The following is a 16,259-nucleotide window of genomic DNA, read 5'->3' as shown; positions in this document are numbered from 1 at the left end:
TGGTTGGGGCTTGGCTCACATAAGGCATTCTGTGAGCACGGGAAATCTTTCAACTTCTCTTAAATTTATTTGAAAATAGATACAGAATGCTTTGCTGACCATTCCAGCATCCTGAAAGAATATTTCTGTAGCCGTTGTCCCTATAGTCATCATGCAGATACATTTATTCTCAACTGATGCATGGGGAAGGCTATTTTGGGCACTTTGAAAAGCAGGTTAATAAAGTAGAAATGGTTTCTTTTTTTTTCCCCCTAAGAACTTGCAGATTGTGAAAGAGAACAGTTTAAAACTTACTTTATGTAAACAGAAATTATAAAATGTAGCTTCTCGCAGGGAAGCCCTGCCTGAACGACCGTGTGATGATCCACTTGGTTAAAAATATCCCTTAATTGAGTTGAGGTCACTAACTTTGGCCTTGCCCCGCCCCCCCCCATGGTAGCCCAAATTTCCAGAATATTCAATACTAAATGCATCTGGATTAATTTGATAATCCAGTTAAGATAAAAATGATGGAGAATTGTCATAAAATTTTCCATCCAGGTTAAATTTTTTTCTCCAGAAAAGCATTACGTTTATAAGATTAAAAACAAATAATTCAAGCTCTAAAAGTTACTTTTCCCTACAAAAATACTATTGTGGAATTCTATTTTTTTTTTTCAAAGCAGAGAGTAACAAAAGCAGGGGAAAGGTAGGAAAGGAACAGAAAAGTGGGTTTAAAAGATAATGTATTGCATTTAAAAAACTCGAATCCCATTACTTTTCATCACTTAACTTTTCAAAGAACACTTTCAGCTTCCTTATTTGCATGTTTCATTGTTTTCCAGCCTTTACACTCTATGCTTAAAATGCAAATGGAATAATATAAGAATAATGAGAAGTAATACTTGGAAATGTTCTGAGAAAATGTTGAAAAAGGGCCTGGTTTCCATCTGATTGAAAGGAGGTGAGACTTGAGAGAGCAGGCAGACTAGATATAATTTTATCTGAAGCTCTAACTAGCAGCACCATTGCTAGCCTTCTTTCTCCTGTGTACTGTTGAAAATTAGTTCATATTTCTCTTTCATGACTCCCTTATTCTTTGTCCACTTCTCTTTTTCTTCACATTTGGTGTCTGTTAATCGGTTAACCTCAATTCAATGAACATTTATTGAGCACTTATGAACTAGTCATAGCCATATCTGGAATGTAGAATAAATAGCTCTTTAATAAGAAAAGCAGGGTTTGGGGCACCTGGGTGGCTTCGTCAGTTAAGCCTTCGACTCTTGATTTCAGCTCAGGTCATGACCTCAGGGTTGTGGATTGAACCCTGCATTGGGCTCTGTGCTCAGGGTGGAGTCTGCTTGAGATTCTCTCTCTCCCTCTGCTTCTGCCCCTCCCCCCACTTGTGCACCCCCACGCTCTATCTCTCAAATAAGTAAATAATATCGTAAAAAAAAAAAAAAGAAAAGGAGCGTTTGGCTAAGGGACACAACATGGGGAAACATTTGTCAGCCTCCTCCTCCAACTCCTTTTGATATCTGACTCTCCATTGGATGGGCTAGAAAATCAGATATCTTGGCTTCCAGTCCCGCTCTGCCATTTCCCAAACACGCTACTTACCTTCTCTGAGCCTCACTTTCTTCATCTGTAAAAGGGACTAATAATGCCTTTCTCATTGGAGGCTGTGATAATTGAGATAATACAAATAAGGTGCTTACAGAAATAGCTCAAATGATCTCTGTCCTTTGGTTTGTGATACAACAAAGGAAGTGTAGGATGGCCAGCCACCATAGTTTGCCTGAGACTGATGGGTTTCCTGGGACAGGGTTCTGTCAGTTTTAAAATGGAATGGTGCCAGACAAACCTGGATGAAGTGGTCACCCTAAAGATAGAAGAACATATATTCAGTTAGTCTTTTTTTTTTTTTTTTTAATTTGGTTATTTATTTGAGAGAGAGAGAGCACACAAGCAGCGAGGAGAGGTACGGGGAGGGGGAAAAGAATCTCAAGCAGACTCCGAGCTGAGTTCAGAGCCCTACAAGGAGCTCCATCTCACAACCCTGAAATCACAACCTGAGCTGAAATTAAGAGTGGGCTGCTTAACCGACTGAGCCACCCAGGCGCCCCTATATTCAGTTAGTCTTAATCCCAAATCGAATGAATCAAATTACATTCTAGAAGCACAAAGTTATACTGGGGCATAGGGCAAAGCATGGCAAATTCCTTCACAGAGAAGAAGAAAGAGCATTCAATACAGAGGAAACTGAAGAAGCAAAGGCATGGAAGTGAGAAACTGCAGGGCTTGCTTGTGGAAGCCTTACGCAGTCTGGTGGGGGAAGCATAAGAGCATATGAGAGGGTGTAGTGAGTTAAAGGTTCAAAAGTGTATGGGATGGCCAGACTATCCAAGGCCTTGAGTGTTAGGCCGAGGACTGTGGATTTGTTCAGAGGTAATGGGGAGATGGCCCTGAAGGGGGATAGAACAGAGGTATGACATATACTTCTCAGACCTTAGTTTAACCCTGCAAGAGAAAGAGCTCATGTGGCCACTTCGAATAGATTAAAATGAACAATTTGTCTATAGCTCTCACTTTGTTATTAAGTAATCACAAATTTTGCATTACATCAAGTATTTAAGATGGCTCTCCTGTGTACTGTTGGCAGACAAAGGGTGCAAAGTCATTTTTGCTACTTTCCACATTCAAACTTTGGGGCATCTTGATTCTCCTTTTCCCATTATCCTCCTTATCTAATCAGTGGCACAATATGTTGGTTTTTGTCTTCACTGCCAAATTTTCTTCCTCTGCATTCACTAGCTCAGGTCCTAATCATGTTCCTCTAGATTCAGGAAACAATCATATGTGGCCCATGTTCCCAGCCTCTCTCTGGATGTAAATATTCATCCTGAATACTGTGCCCAATTAATCTTGTTAAACAACATTTTTGTCATGTCACTCTCTTATTCAAGAACCTATCATGGCTTCCTATTAACACCTGGATCTAGGCCACTTTTGTTAGCCTGCCTTTAAAATTTCTTCATCAATGGGCCTTTCCCTACAACTAAATACTCAGGTTCCCAAGAAACCATTTATGCTATCCACATCCACCTTCTCTTTGTCCTTCTTGTTTTGTTTGTTTTTGTTTTTAAATTTTTAATTGTGGTAAAATACACATAACACAAAATTTGCCATCTTCAACATTTTTAAGTGTACAGTTCAGTAGTGTTAAATATATTCACATTGTTGTGCAACCACAAATCTCCAGAAAATTTTCATCTCTTTTTGTCTTTAACACCAGGCCTTCCTCACAAATCCAGCCCCTCCATCTGTTTCAAACCGCTTGCCACACATGGAATTGAGTTTCTTTTCTTTCTCTCTTCCTGTTTTTTTTTTTTTAAAGATTTTATTTATTTATTTGAGAGAGAGAATGAGATAGAGCATGAGAGGGGGGAGGGTCAGAGGGAGAAGCAGACTCCCTGCTGAGCAGGGAGCCCGATGCGGGACTTGATCCCGGGACTCCAGGATCATGACCTGAGCCGAAGGCAGTCGCTTAACCAACTGAGCCACCCAGGCGCCCTCTCTCTTCCTGTTTAAATCCACAGCCAAACTCCAAGAAGAGAAATCCTATGTAAAGTCTATAAAAGAGTAGGTGCTCAATAAATGGTTCAAGTTCAAGTACTATTGTTCTGTTTTGTCTTGGTCTGTAGTTATAGCTTGTTTATAGAGAACACGTTGTCATTCACAGGTCTCAGGCACAGAGGTCATCTCAGCTGGTCCTCACCACTGCCCTGTATGGTAGATAAAGTAGATGTTCTTACATGTGGTTTTCAGATGAGGAATCCAAGAATGACTAAGGTACTTGTCCAAGGTGATACAGTTAGTAAGTGACAGACCTGGTAGTAGAATCCAAGTATTCTGGCTCCTAACACAGAGCTGTTTCTACTGTGTCTAGCTGCCTCGTTCCTTTGAAGCATATCTTGTCTCCCCAACAAGAGTGAAAGTTCTCCAATAGAAGGAACTACAAGAATTATCTTCAGCAACCGTAACATATGGCTGAGTCTTGGGCACAAAGATTCTATTTCCTAAGGTATGTATCAGCTTATTGATAATTCACCTCACCGTTATCTATGGTTTCTAAAATACTTAAATCATTTTATATACAGTTCATGTGTTTCCTCACATAACTCAGCAGAAGAGACTTTCAGTTCTCACCTAATTCTTCTAGGTACATGGGAAAACTGTACCTTCCTTGCCTCCCCGTCACCCTTGGGAGAGGTCAGATGATGAGTTCTGGCCAACAGGCTGTGACACGTGGTGCCATGGATCTCTCCAATCTCTTTTCTCCTGCCACCCCCATCATAGAGGGGTACTTGTGTAGCGATAGTAGAATCCCAGGATCTGAGCATCAGGGATGCTATGTTGAGACTTGCAGAATAGCTACCCTGGAGAGTGGCCCCGGTCTGTCATGGACTTTGTGAGATAATCAACTTGTATCATGTTAAAACCCAAAGATTTTAGTTTAGTTTTCTCTTTTGACCTCAGCATAATCTACCCTATTCTGACAGTACAACATGGAAATGTTTAATGGCCAGCCTATTAACATCTCAAACTTTCAGAGTTGCCCTGCAAAAATCATAAGGAATTGTTCTTCTTAATTTATGTTTGGAAAAAAACAAGGGCACAGAGAGGTCAAAGGAATGACCTTGAGCCACTCCTCAGGTCAGTCTCTTAATCCAAGTTGGATCTTTCCCCACATACTTAAGGACTACTATATAAGAAATATAAATCAGGTGCAGAAAAATGCAGACTAATACTCCAACGCTCTCTGCTTATAGAATAACCTCCTCCAGCCTCAGCTTTCCATCCTGCTTCACAGCTATCTTCCCTTTTCTGTCTGGTTTCCTACTTAACTGCCAGTTGAAGCCTTTACCAGGGCAGGCTATGTTGAAAGAGGCATTATTATTTATCACTGTGTTGCCAGAGTAACACCAGCCTGCACAAAGATGCAGTTGAAGAACTGGCATGTGTACAAAAGATAGTTCTTCTGGTCTTGTGTAGACTTCTCGGTCCCCATAGCCTACCCTTGGCCTGTGTCAGGAAAAGAGAGGGATCAAGCTTGCTGTCTTTCTGAAGAGGAGCATATCTCTAAGAAAGGAGAGGGAGAGAGCTTACATAATCTCATAGTAAGTTTCAGTTCAGTGATGGTCGTTACAGTTTTCCCATTGTTTCCACATAAATCCTTTCCTAATCAGATCAGTTCTTATTCATAACTCCAAGTAAAATCCAATTACCAGAGTTTAGGGTCTTCTTTTTATCTTTTTCCCAATTTTGGTTGAAATTTAGACTTTTGTATAACCTTATTTCCCTAAAGTTTTACACACACTCACACACATACACATCCCTCTTACATAATATATAAAACTTTATGCACACAAAGTCTATAATATTTTTTCAAATTTCCTTTTTTTTTTGAGACTGTTTTTTGGGGGTGTTGGAGGGACAATGATTGAGACATTAAGCCTTGGACCCAGACTAATTTTTCTGTATAAATTTGCACGGCCTACTGGGAAGTTACTAATGTTGCTTTGTAGCGTTATAAAGTTGAACAGATTATTCAATTCATATTTTAACCTCACAATTTACAACTATTAGGAAAAAGCTGAGAGGGAGGCTGAAAAGATGTTCCTTGGGGGAATTTTCATTGCTGAAATAAAAGATACCAATAGACTCACAAAAAGTTCCATAAAACAAATGGGAAAAAAATGTTACACTGAAGATACAGATAATTTGGGAAGCTGCAGCCATCTGGTTATGGTCAAAATAGCTGCTTCTGATGTCCTTAGATGGTACAAATTACTGGCAGACCTCAAAAACCAAAACAGGAATCCATTTTGAGATCAGATTCCTTTTGCCTTCAAGACATGTTTATAAAGAAATCAAGATTAGAGGAAACAGAGGAAGAACTGAAGTGTGGAGAAAACATATCACCAAAGGGCTACTTAATTTGGCCAGTGATTAACATGAGCTGCACTTGGATGAGAGGGCAGGTGGATGTTGAACCCCAGGTCGTTCATTTGGCTTTTTCCTCTATGATAGCCATCAGGGCCCCAGGTCCCCAACCCGGGAGCTGTTTGGTGATCTCGTAAGAGCTCTGTTACCAGTGGCAACCAAGAGGCTTCTTGGCATAGGGTAGTGGACATTAACCAGAGAGGACATCCACTGGTGACTAGCGGACAGTTGCTTCTAAGCACATAGGACTCACTCCTTTGGGGGATCCACCAAAAATGTGGGGGGAGCACTTTGCAGGTTTTGGGCAGAGAACTTCATTTGTGGGAAGTACTAACGTGATTTGAGCATTTAAAGTAAACGTACTCTAAAAAAAATGAAAAGTAAGTGAATTTATAATTCCCAGGTCAACAAAATCTTAGTATACTGGTCTCATTACTGAATTGCCTCCAGCAGCCTATGAGGGGATTGTCCACTGACTCGTCCGCCCTTCAGTCACTGCACAACTAGCTGGGGCACATCCTCATATCCCCCTTCCAACCCTGTGTTCCCTGGTTGTGTGAGCATGGCACTTTCTTTCCCTTGTTTTTAAGCTTAGATAACCTTTCCTTCCCCTCACATCTTCTCTTCTATCTTCCTCATTCTTCCCTCCCCATTACTGAAAAACAAGTATTTTGAGGAAGTTATTTGATTTCTTAGTTTCTGACCTCACAGATTGTTGGAACAGGAAATCAGAATAGGGACCTGAGCAGAGAACAGTCCTAGAAATTGGGGAGGGAGATAAGGAGGAAGAGGGGGGTTGATATTCTTGTATGTAAAAAAAGCAATTTGCATACTTTAACTGATAATCTAAGCATGCTATTTATGCAGATTTTAAAAATCATATGAAAACTTTTTTTGAAACCACTTAAAAAATACTTCAGAGTAATTGCATGGAATGTTGAAGAAAACAGCATCTACCTTACGCTGGTTATATGCACATTGTTTTCGACTTGGTCTTTACACTGTTCAAAACACTGAATATCCTTTTTATGTCTTAGGTTGCGATGGGAATTGATGCATAATGCGTGTAAATAAAACAATCTTACTCAAACAGTAACTATATGGCATCACAGAAATTCACTTGTGAGGTTCCTGGAGGCCACTTCAAAGACATAGGTATTCATTCTCCAGATAGGCTACGACGGAGCCGAGCCAGAGCCCCATCATTAGAAAACTCCTGGCCTGTGAATTAAGAAGGGTACTTTGCATGTGTCAAGGTTCCCTGAGAGAAAACCAACAGTTGTTTCCAAACGAGTCTTACGTGAAAAATCTCAAGGGCACGCGTTCTGATTTATAGATGTTGATTCAGAGTCAAGCTACTCTGTGTAGCTGGGCTTCTAGGTAAATAACAGAACTTATCTATAGGTGGTTAATGCTTCTGCTGAGTAATACCCAAGAGGTCAGTCAAAACTGAAATGATTCTTAAACAAATTTGGAGCTGATTTTTGCCTGAAAAATGTGTCTGTATTAGGTAGGATAGGCGAATTGCCATAAGAATAGCCCCGAAAATATATTACGGCTAAGACACCATAGAAGTATATTTCCTGCTTGTATGATGATACTGGGCAAGCGAACGAGCCAGAAGGGTGGCTGTCTTCCATGAAGTCATGTAGGGCCTGGGCCAACGGAGGCTGTGCCATCTTCAGGTGCCTCCAAGTACACAGCTGGTAGAGGCCAGACTCCGAGGAACACGCATGGAAGGCTCTCGTGGTGGGCCGGGCCTCGAAGTGGCACGCATCACTTCTGCCCACGTTTCACGGCTCCACAGCCACACCTAACTGCAGAGGAGGGTGGGAAATAGGGTTGACCTGTGCTCCCAGGGAGAAGTGGAGAACCTGGGTGTGCGTAGCGGACGGTGGTCTCTACCAGTGTCTGTTTATCTGTGGGTGGCTGTTGGGACCTCCAGGAATAGACACACTTCATTCAAGAGAGGGAAATTTGTCAAAAGGTGTAAAAGGAAGCTGTCTTTTCCAAAGCATTCAGATAAGTGAGACGTCCTCCAAGGAGAAATGTTTATTTAATATACGAAGTTACAAAACATCAGCACTCCGGGGCGCCTGGGTGGCTCAGTCGTTAAGCGGCTGCCTTCGGCTCAGGTCATGATCCCAGGGTCCTGGGATCGAGCCCCGCATCGGGCTCCCTGCTCTGCGGGAAGCCCGTTTCTCCCTCTCCCACTCCCCCTGCTTGTGTTCCCTCTCTCACTGTGTCTCTCTCTGTCAAATAAATAATAAAATATTTAAAAAAACAAAAAACAAAAAAACATCAGCACTCCATGCTGCCCCAGCTCTGTGTGCCCAGCCCCAAACCCAGCAGGAACCGCATGCTGCCTTCCTTCCCCAGGGCAGCCATTTAATATCCTGAGGCTAATACCCAGTTTTTTTTTTTTTTTTAACAAAGTCCTTAACAAAGCTTTTCTTAATTCAGTATAGTATCATTGAAAACATTTGTTTATGTATTTTTGTGTGTGTGTGTGTATTTTCTGTCGTTGAGACTAGGGTTTAGACCCAGGGAATGACATAACTCTGAACCCAAGTCACTTGTACTGAAGCTACTCCATTTACAGTCCAGTCATTATTAAGATGAACATAATATCCTCCTTTGGACTTTTCTGGCATTTGAAAACGAATAAGCACACCCTGGTTGGATAGGCAGTGGGAGTAAGAGACCTTAAAATAACTTAATGACCTTGTTCATTACTGGCCTTAAATTGTATTTAATCTAAGGGTGGGCCCTTGCTGCTGTGTGACTTGCAGAACCAGTTATGTTTCATATAGAATGACTTTGTTCATCTAAAACCAGAGGTGAAGTCTTTGTCTAGACTAATTAGGTGGGTAAAAGGGCAAAGCAAACAAAACTGCTTTGGAGCCAACTTGATTATGCAGGTTTATGAAGAACGGTGAATACTTTTGATGACTGAAACATTCAGATAAACCCTAAATCTCAGTCTACCCATTGGTTTTAATTACTTCCTCCATGGGTTTGGTACCAGGTGCATCAAGTCAATCACTTTATTTTTCCTATTTCCCCTGCCCTTGGCACCCTTTCCCCTGCCCGCTTCCCGCCCCCCCCCAACTGTGGGCTTGCTCTTCTAAGGGAGGGTCTAACAATGGGTGCTGGGAAGAAATGGTAAGGCTGGGTAGTCCATAAACTGTGTGAGAGGCCCCGGGCAACTGAGGATTGCCAACAATTGATCTTTTATCACTGGGTTTATGGCACAAGCCAGGAGAGAGAAATGGGGCATGGGCTCTGAACCCAGACACACCTTGGTGCAAATCTCACCGACACTACTTATCAGCTATGTGATTTCAACGAATTATTTGATTTCTCTGAGCCCTAGCTTCCCCATCAACAAAAGGAGACTGAAATTGTCCCTTTCTCAAAGAGTTGTGGTAAGGATTAAATGAGATCATGTGTGTTACGTTCCTAGTCTGATGCCTGGCATGCAGTAAGCACTTAATCAGTGTTAGTTACAATTATTATCTAAGAAAAATTCGGATGTCCCTTTCTTCCCTTCACGTTCCACGCTGGTCTCTATTCCTGATAAGAATCAAAGGGGCGCATATTGTTGAAATTCCTCACCCGGGTGCTGTTTTAGTAGTTAATGCAATAGCCCCCAATGCCCTTTATGACCTTAGGGATGAAACAGCTTGGTGGTTCAGAGCAGCTCTTTCTTCTCAGCTCTATTTTGTTCTTGATATAGCTGTTCTATTCACACACCTTGCAATCTGTGAAGTTAAAATTAACCTATTTGCCAACCTGCGTCTCAGTGAGAAACTGAAAAATTACACCTTCTCTACGCACTAGACAGTGTTTTCTAGTGCATCTTTGATGAAGAATATGTTAAAGGAAGAGAAGGCTTAAAGGGAAAAGACTGAGTTCTATCTGCGCTTAGTTTATTCCCTTGGAAGAGTACTCTGCAAATGTCAAAAGCTGGATGGAGAGAACAGGATGTGACATGGAAGTCGCTCAGTTGTGTCTCCACACACGTTTTTGAAATGGGGAATCAAAGTGTGCCAGTGTAACTGTCAGATTTGGGCATATGGAACAATCTAAGGAATCTGACTCTTTCCAGTAACAAGTTTAGCAACTTCCTTTCAAGAGAGAGAGAAAGAAAAACACTCACTGCAGTCACAACCAATGGTTATCTTCAGTCAACAGTTCAAAGGAGTCTACTTTTCCATTCTGTATCTGAGCTGACATTTCCCTGGCTCTGGGTAGGAGTAGAGCAGCTGACCTGGATGTTGCCGCTCTTTGATTTTAGGGGCCCTGGAGTAACCTGGTAGTCTTCTGCCTCCCTATTATTTCAGAGCCATGATAGGTAGCCAAGGATGGATCTGTTTGCCTTGACCTTGTCCTGGAGGGCAGTTGGGTAATATTATTTGTCTCCGAGATGGCCTGGACCATGGCACCAGGCTGTGCAGATGTATGCTCTTATATTTCCTGTCTCTTTCAGGGAGCCGTTGTGAGTTATGCCTCAGTCCTTTCCGGACTTATTTCCCCGTCTTCCCCCACCTCTCCCCAATAATTCTTAGAGACTCTGAAGTTTCAGATTCTAGAGACTAAAATCAGTGGGGATGGGGCACAAACTTTGAGAGAGTGGTGTTCAAGGCCCGGGCCCAAGAATTCCTAAGCCATCAGAAAGCTACTTGAGACTAGACCCTTAGAGATATGATAAGAGGAGAGGAAGGGTTAGAAATACCTGCTTCTTGCCTGGCACGGGGAATCCAAAATCAGGGTGAGCAGGTGTCTGTATAGTGGGTAGACTGAGGTATTAGGCGTAGCTCTCTGCCCTGAAATATTCTGTTAATATCTATAATTTTACTCCTGGAGACTTATTCTTTGGATCTGGAGATGTTTTAGTTTCTAAAAGGTCTTCGTCTACATCTGTTTGGGAAATAAAATTTTAAAAGTGCTTTCACATATATTAATTGAATCCTTAAAACAACTATGTGAGTTAAGTACTATTATTATTCCCATTTTGCAGATGAGAAACCTGAGGCACAGAGGCACTAGCCACTTTCCCAAGAACCCACAGCTGGGAAGTGGTGGGGCAAGAACCTGAACCCAGGCAGTGTAGCTCCAGAGCCCCAGCTCTTTGCCCCCATGCCTTTCTGTTCTACACTGACAGCATTAATTCTTACTTTGCTAGCTCTAACATCTAACTGCTATCACAGAAACTCCAGTCTCCAGCAAAGCTCCCACTGCTCCCACCCTCAATTATTTCTGGGAATTCCCAGAGACTAGTAGGTGTGGATCAGTGGATATCCGTATAACGTATAGTACCTACCAAAACCCTTTCTCCTATTTGGGTGTCACCTGGATAGTATCTTGCTGCTGCCTCTATATTGCAACAGTTTAACCTAAGAAGGTTATGTTCTTTATAGTCCCCAGTGAGCTCAAACCAGGTGGCGTTCCATATCGAAGGAGTGAGGATTTTCTGCCAATGTGAGACATTGGGGCTTTGAGCAGCACTGTGCTGTGCCCAGCTGTAGAGGACTTCTGGCATGTGGGATTGTCTGCCAGGATCCCTTTACTAAAATTGCCCCCACCCCCACCGCTTCCCTCCATCCTAGTTAACATAGGAATAAACACCTTAGTATCCTTTCATGTTCCCAGGCCCCCTGGCAGGTCCACCATGGAAAGTGGGCCAATTCCAGCAGTCCTCCTTCTGGACCCAGATAATGGCCCAAGGCTGATTCAAACTGGGTCAATGAATCCTTTCCTTGGGGGGACCAGTGTCCAGAGAGAGCTTGAAGGCCTCTTTCTAGGGATTAAATCTATAAGATGTAAAACTTAACAACTCTCAAAGTCATGGATCCTCACATTCAAAGAAAATCACTCTGCCGGGGGAAAGGATACAGTGGATGGGCAGAGAGGCAGGAATGAGGAACAGAGTAAAAGCTCAGTGTGCACTTGAGTCCCTGATTCCAGTAATTTCGGAGGTTCAGCAGTATCCCTGCTCTCGCCATGTCTTACTGTTCTTCCTTTCTTGAATTACCATGAGCCAGCAAAGTCCCATATTTACTCAAGCTGATTTGAATTGTGTTTTTGTCACTTGCAACTAAAACAAATATAAAAGTCCAGCAGGTGACAGTTCCTGGCTTAAGTATCTTGATATTTATTTGCCACTCTCCCTTGAGCTTTGACAACCGGAGTGGGCCAAATGAGAATTTTCCACCAAAACACTTTCCTAAATTCCATTCTACTCCCCCCCCTCCATATTATAATTAGTTCCTTAGACCTAAGGCTGATGATTTTAAAGCTTTCACTTATATATGCAAATACACCTGGGAAAAGAAACACCTTAAACCAATATCAGCTAAAAGCCATTATCTGTAGAGAGACTAGCTGACAGCTAAGAATAAGACTTCTGGGAAATGAAAACTAGTCGGAGAGAGGCAGAAATTTGATGTGTAAGTCAGGGAAGTGGAAGAGAATTTGTCAAGGGCAAGCCTTGCTTTCTGGATGTCCTTACTTTAGCAGGGTAAACCCAGGCATTTGTATGTTTGTTGTACTTCTTTTCCTACTGAGAATGTGATTAAATTAAGACGAAATATGTATTTTTTGCTGTACTTGAATAGAGCAAGGGGATTGTTGTTTATTTTATTGTACATACTTTAAGTTTGGGCCTTTTAAAACTTAATATTTCGACACTCCAAATGGGATGCAAATTGGTAGTATGTTCTTTTTGAACCAAAGCCTCTGGAACTTTAAAAGAATCAGATTACAATGCTGCAAATCTACCTTCCTCATCACAATTTCACATTCACTGAACTGGGAAAATGGCTGGGGCTAGGAATCCTGTAAAAAGTACCTTTGATTTTCTCCTGGGTTACTAATCAGCCTGCCTAAAACCAAATCTTTGTCTCTTTCTCTTGAAGACAAATGGAAAAACCAAAGAGAATGTAGCTATCCTGAGTTTTGCTTGCTTAATGCCTCCTCGAAGGCTCCCCCAGCTTCTTGTGTTGTTTAAGGAACATTTATTACTAGAGAGTTTATACACCTGTGTTTCCTGACCCACTCATTTTATCCACCTGTGGAATTTTAGATCTGAAAGGGACTTCAGGGACTGAGTGGTCCAAATCTTTTCATCGTAGACCTTAGAAAATCAAGCTAGTTTGATCAGGGTCCCAGCCATTTAGAGGTCTTTAACTCCTAGGACAGTGCTCTTTCCAGGTAAAACACAGGATTTTCCAAATTAGATCTGGTGATCATATATCAATGCCAAATTTATGTTCAGTCTCCATTTGTTTCCTTTGCTTACCTTTCATGGCAGAGCTGACAGAACTCATTTTTGCTAATTTTTGATCCCCCTCTAGGTTCAAGGAGCTTGACCTGGGCTCGTAGGACTGGGGGAGGTGGGGAGCCCTGGGTAGGTGGGATTGGCTCACTGATTGCCTGAAGTAGAGCCAAGGGAGCTCCAAAAGCCTGTCCAGATGAGGAGCTGATGTTCAGTCCAAACCGAACTTTCCATTTCTAGGAACTGAGTGGAGATGGAGATCAAAGGCCATATGATGCAGGCTAGAAACCAGTGAGGAGCAGGAAGTTGGGAAGGGAGTTCTGGAAGGCAGAGCTGGAGGAAGTGCCTGAAGCCTTAGAGCTGGGGAGCTTCCGTCCCACGTCCTCCTGCCTGCACCCCTCCTTGAGGATGTGGGGGAGCTGATCTGTACCCACAAGACCTCAGTGATTAAATAAAACAGAAACCTCCTTTATCAGAAAAACTGTGATTCTGAATGGTAATTTTGCATGAATATTTGTCAGTCTTGTTTATCCTGGTTGGAAAGCCCAGTGTGGGATGACATGGTCATGCCTAAGAAGCCTTCTTAAGTCCATGGGTCTCTTACAAGCCTAAGAGATATCGCTGATATATAATCAAAGAGCTAGAAAGTGTGAAAAGCAATATTTTATATGTTTTAAGAAATGTATTTTTTTTTTGGCGAATTCTTGATGTGCTTCCACGTAAATAATTTATGATTAAAATTCTCCCACCTTTCAGTTTGACAGTTTGGTGTTGAAATGAACACAAGGAGTCCCTTGAGAAAAGCACTGGAAAAGAATGATAGGGATTTTCGTGCTGGTGCAAGAATAACTTCTCTGTTCCCTCCCTGAATAGGGAAGGGTGTGGAATGAGGAGATCTGTAGGGAGAACTCTAGTTAGAAAACTTGTTTATTTTTCTTCTTTTCATCTTCTCACTCTGCCTTATACTCCTCCTCCTCCTCTTCCTTATCCTCCTTCATTTGAATTCAGATTTAAAAATTTCAGAAGCCATGAATCATACGTGTATTTCTTGGAATAATGTAATACACATATAAATGAAAGTGTTTCAAACTTGCCTGACAGATGATCAAAGTGCACCGTGGAGGTGTAATGTGTTGTTTCTGTGTAATTGGTTAGAAGGTAGGTATGGTCATGCTCTGAGGAAAGTGAGCGCGCTGCTCCTGTGTGCTTGCTAAGTCCCTCTTTGCTGCTGGTACAGCACCAAGCATGTGCCTGCCCTGCCAGCTCATGTCATTTCATTACTGACACTTTCAGTTCCTCTTTCCAAGCATGCTTTTGAAGTTCTGTGCTTTGCCTGTACTTCATAAAACTGTGGTCACAAAGAGTAGGAGATTTGAAAGGAGTTTAGAGAAAGGGAGTGAAGGGAGGTACCCCAGAGAATGGTTTGTAGGTGGGTGATATTGAACCAGTGCTGGTGGTCTTGGTTGGGCCACTTCTTTTTACTTCATAGATTTGTGCAGACACAATCTGGTTAAAGTGATTATCATGGGAATCACAAGGAGAAACACTTGCCTCTTTGCCCCACCCATGATCTCCCCGAGCTCCAACTCCTTTCTTCACAACAGAGAAGCATTCCTCCCAACACTCTGTGTGCCCCCTCCATACAACACGGGAAGTGCAGAGGCATCTCTGAGAGTGCCTCCCTTATGCACCTCAAACTGCGCAGGGTGAGCCAAAGCTCTAGGGAAACCTGCCTTTGTGGGTGCTTTTCTGGCTGCCTTTGACATGCTATTCCCCAAGCCAATATTTCCCTCCCTTTTTTTTTCTTGAGGGGTGGGGGTTAGGGGGTTCAGCTGTAACAGTATCTGGAGTCTTGTTTCTGTATTCTGGGAGGTTCAGCCTGCTGTGAATAGGTGTTACATAAAGAGTGTTCAGAGGATGAACCCCCAGGGTAGATACTGTGGCTCATTGATGACATCCATAAGCCAAGCTCTTTCAGTTTTCTGCTCAGTCATTCTCAATGTGTTGGTGTTTGGCTCTTGTGCTGGTTATCTTGGGGCCATAAGATGGCTGTCACAACTCCTGGCAACATGGCACGTTCAAAGACAGAAAGGAGGAGTGGGGATTGGGGTAGGTGGGAGAAGAAATAGCTTAAGGTAATTCCCTCTCTGTCTCTTAACCAACTGAGCCACCCAGGCGCCCTCCCTCTCTGTCTCTATTTCTCTTTCTCTGTATATAGATAGACAGATATATATAAAGATAGATAGACATAGATATATGGCTATATTAAAAGGCCCCACAAGATGTTCACTCATATCTCATTGACCAGAACCGTGTCCTGTACCACTCACAGTACAAGTCTGGGAAAGCTGGTATTGGGCAAAAATGAATGGGGTTGCTAGCAATGGCTTAACTAATCATGATTCAAATGATAGGGGTGGAACACATCACTTTTCTGCACAAAATGGTGGTTCTGTTGGTATGGAAGAAGGGGTGGACAGCTGTTGAGGGGCCAGACAACAGTTCTGCCACAGAAACATGGTTTTGTTTTATCCTCCTCCACACTGTTATGAGAGTGTGACTCATTCATTCTGGGGGGCTTCCTTCCCAGTTCTAGAGAATGAATCATGATCATGAGGGATTTAAGCCAATCATGATGGCCCAATTCCCCTTGCCAGTGGTTGGAGTAAGCATGGAAGTGTGGCACAATTTTGGCTAATGAGATGTAAGAGGAATTGGACAGGGGGCTTCTGGGAAAGATTTGCCTCTTTGACTAAAAATGACACATGGGGGAAAAGAATATTTGATTTTTCCAGAGGATGTTGGCATATATGGCGTGATGGCTGGTGCTGCTGCAGTCATGAGGAGAGCCACACGACATGCTGAGAAAGGCAAAAGGGAGAGACAAAAGTTCATGGGGCCTGATGACAACTCTGATCTGCTGAATTAACTATCTCTACAGACCCCTAATGAAGAACTTATAATATGAATAATAATTCTTATTGTTTAAGCCACT

General features: G+C 42.4%; 1 long non-coding RNA gene across 2 annotated transcripts in view; it reads left to right on the top strand.

The window, feature by feature from the left end:
* The window catches only part of LOC110592286, a 42,848-nt gene that overhangs the window by 16,622 nt on the left and 9,967 nt on the right, over nt 1–16,259 (top strand). For both annotated transcript variants that reach the window (XR_002481093.1, XR_002481094.1), the window contains exon 2: nt 3,929–4,063. This is a non-coding gene — a long non-coding RNA (uncharacterized LOC110592286). The remainder of the gene's footprint in view (nt 1–3,928; nt 4,064–16,259) is intronic.

Source organism: Neomonachus schauinslandi, chromosome 3 (assembly GCF_002201575.2).
Source record: "Neomonachus schauinslandi chromosome 3, ASM220157v2, whole genome shotgun sequence".
NCBI classification, from domain to species: domain Eukaryota; kingdom Metazoa; phylum Chordata; class Mammalia; order Carnivora; family Phocidae; genus Neomonachus; species Neomonachus schauinslandi.
Note: the sequence above shows the minus strand (reverse complement) of the source record. Positions and strands in the feature narration are given on the sequence as shown.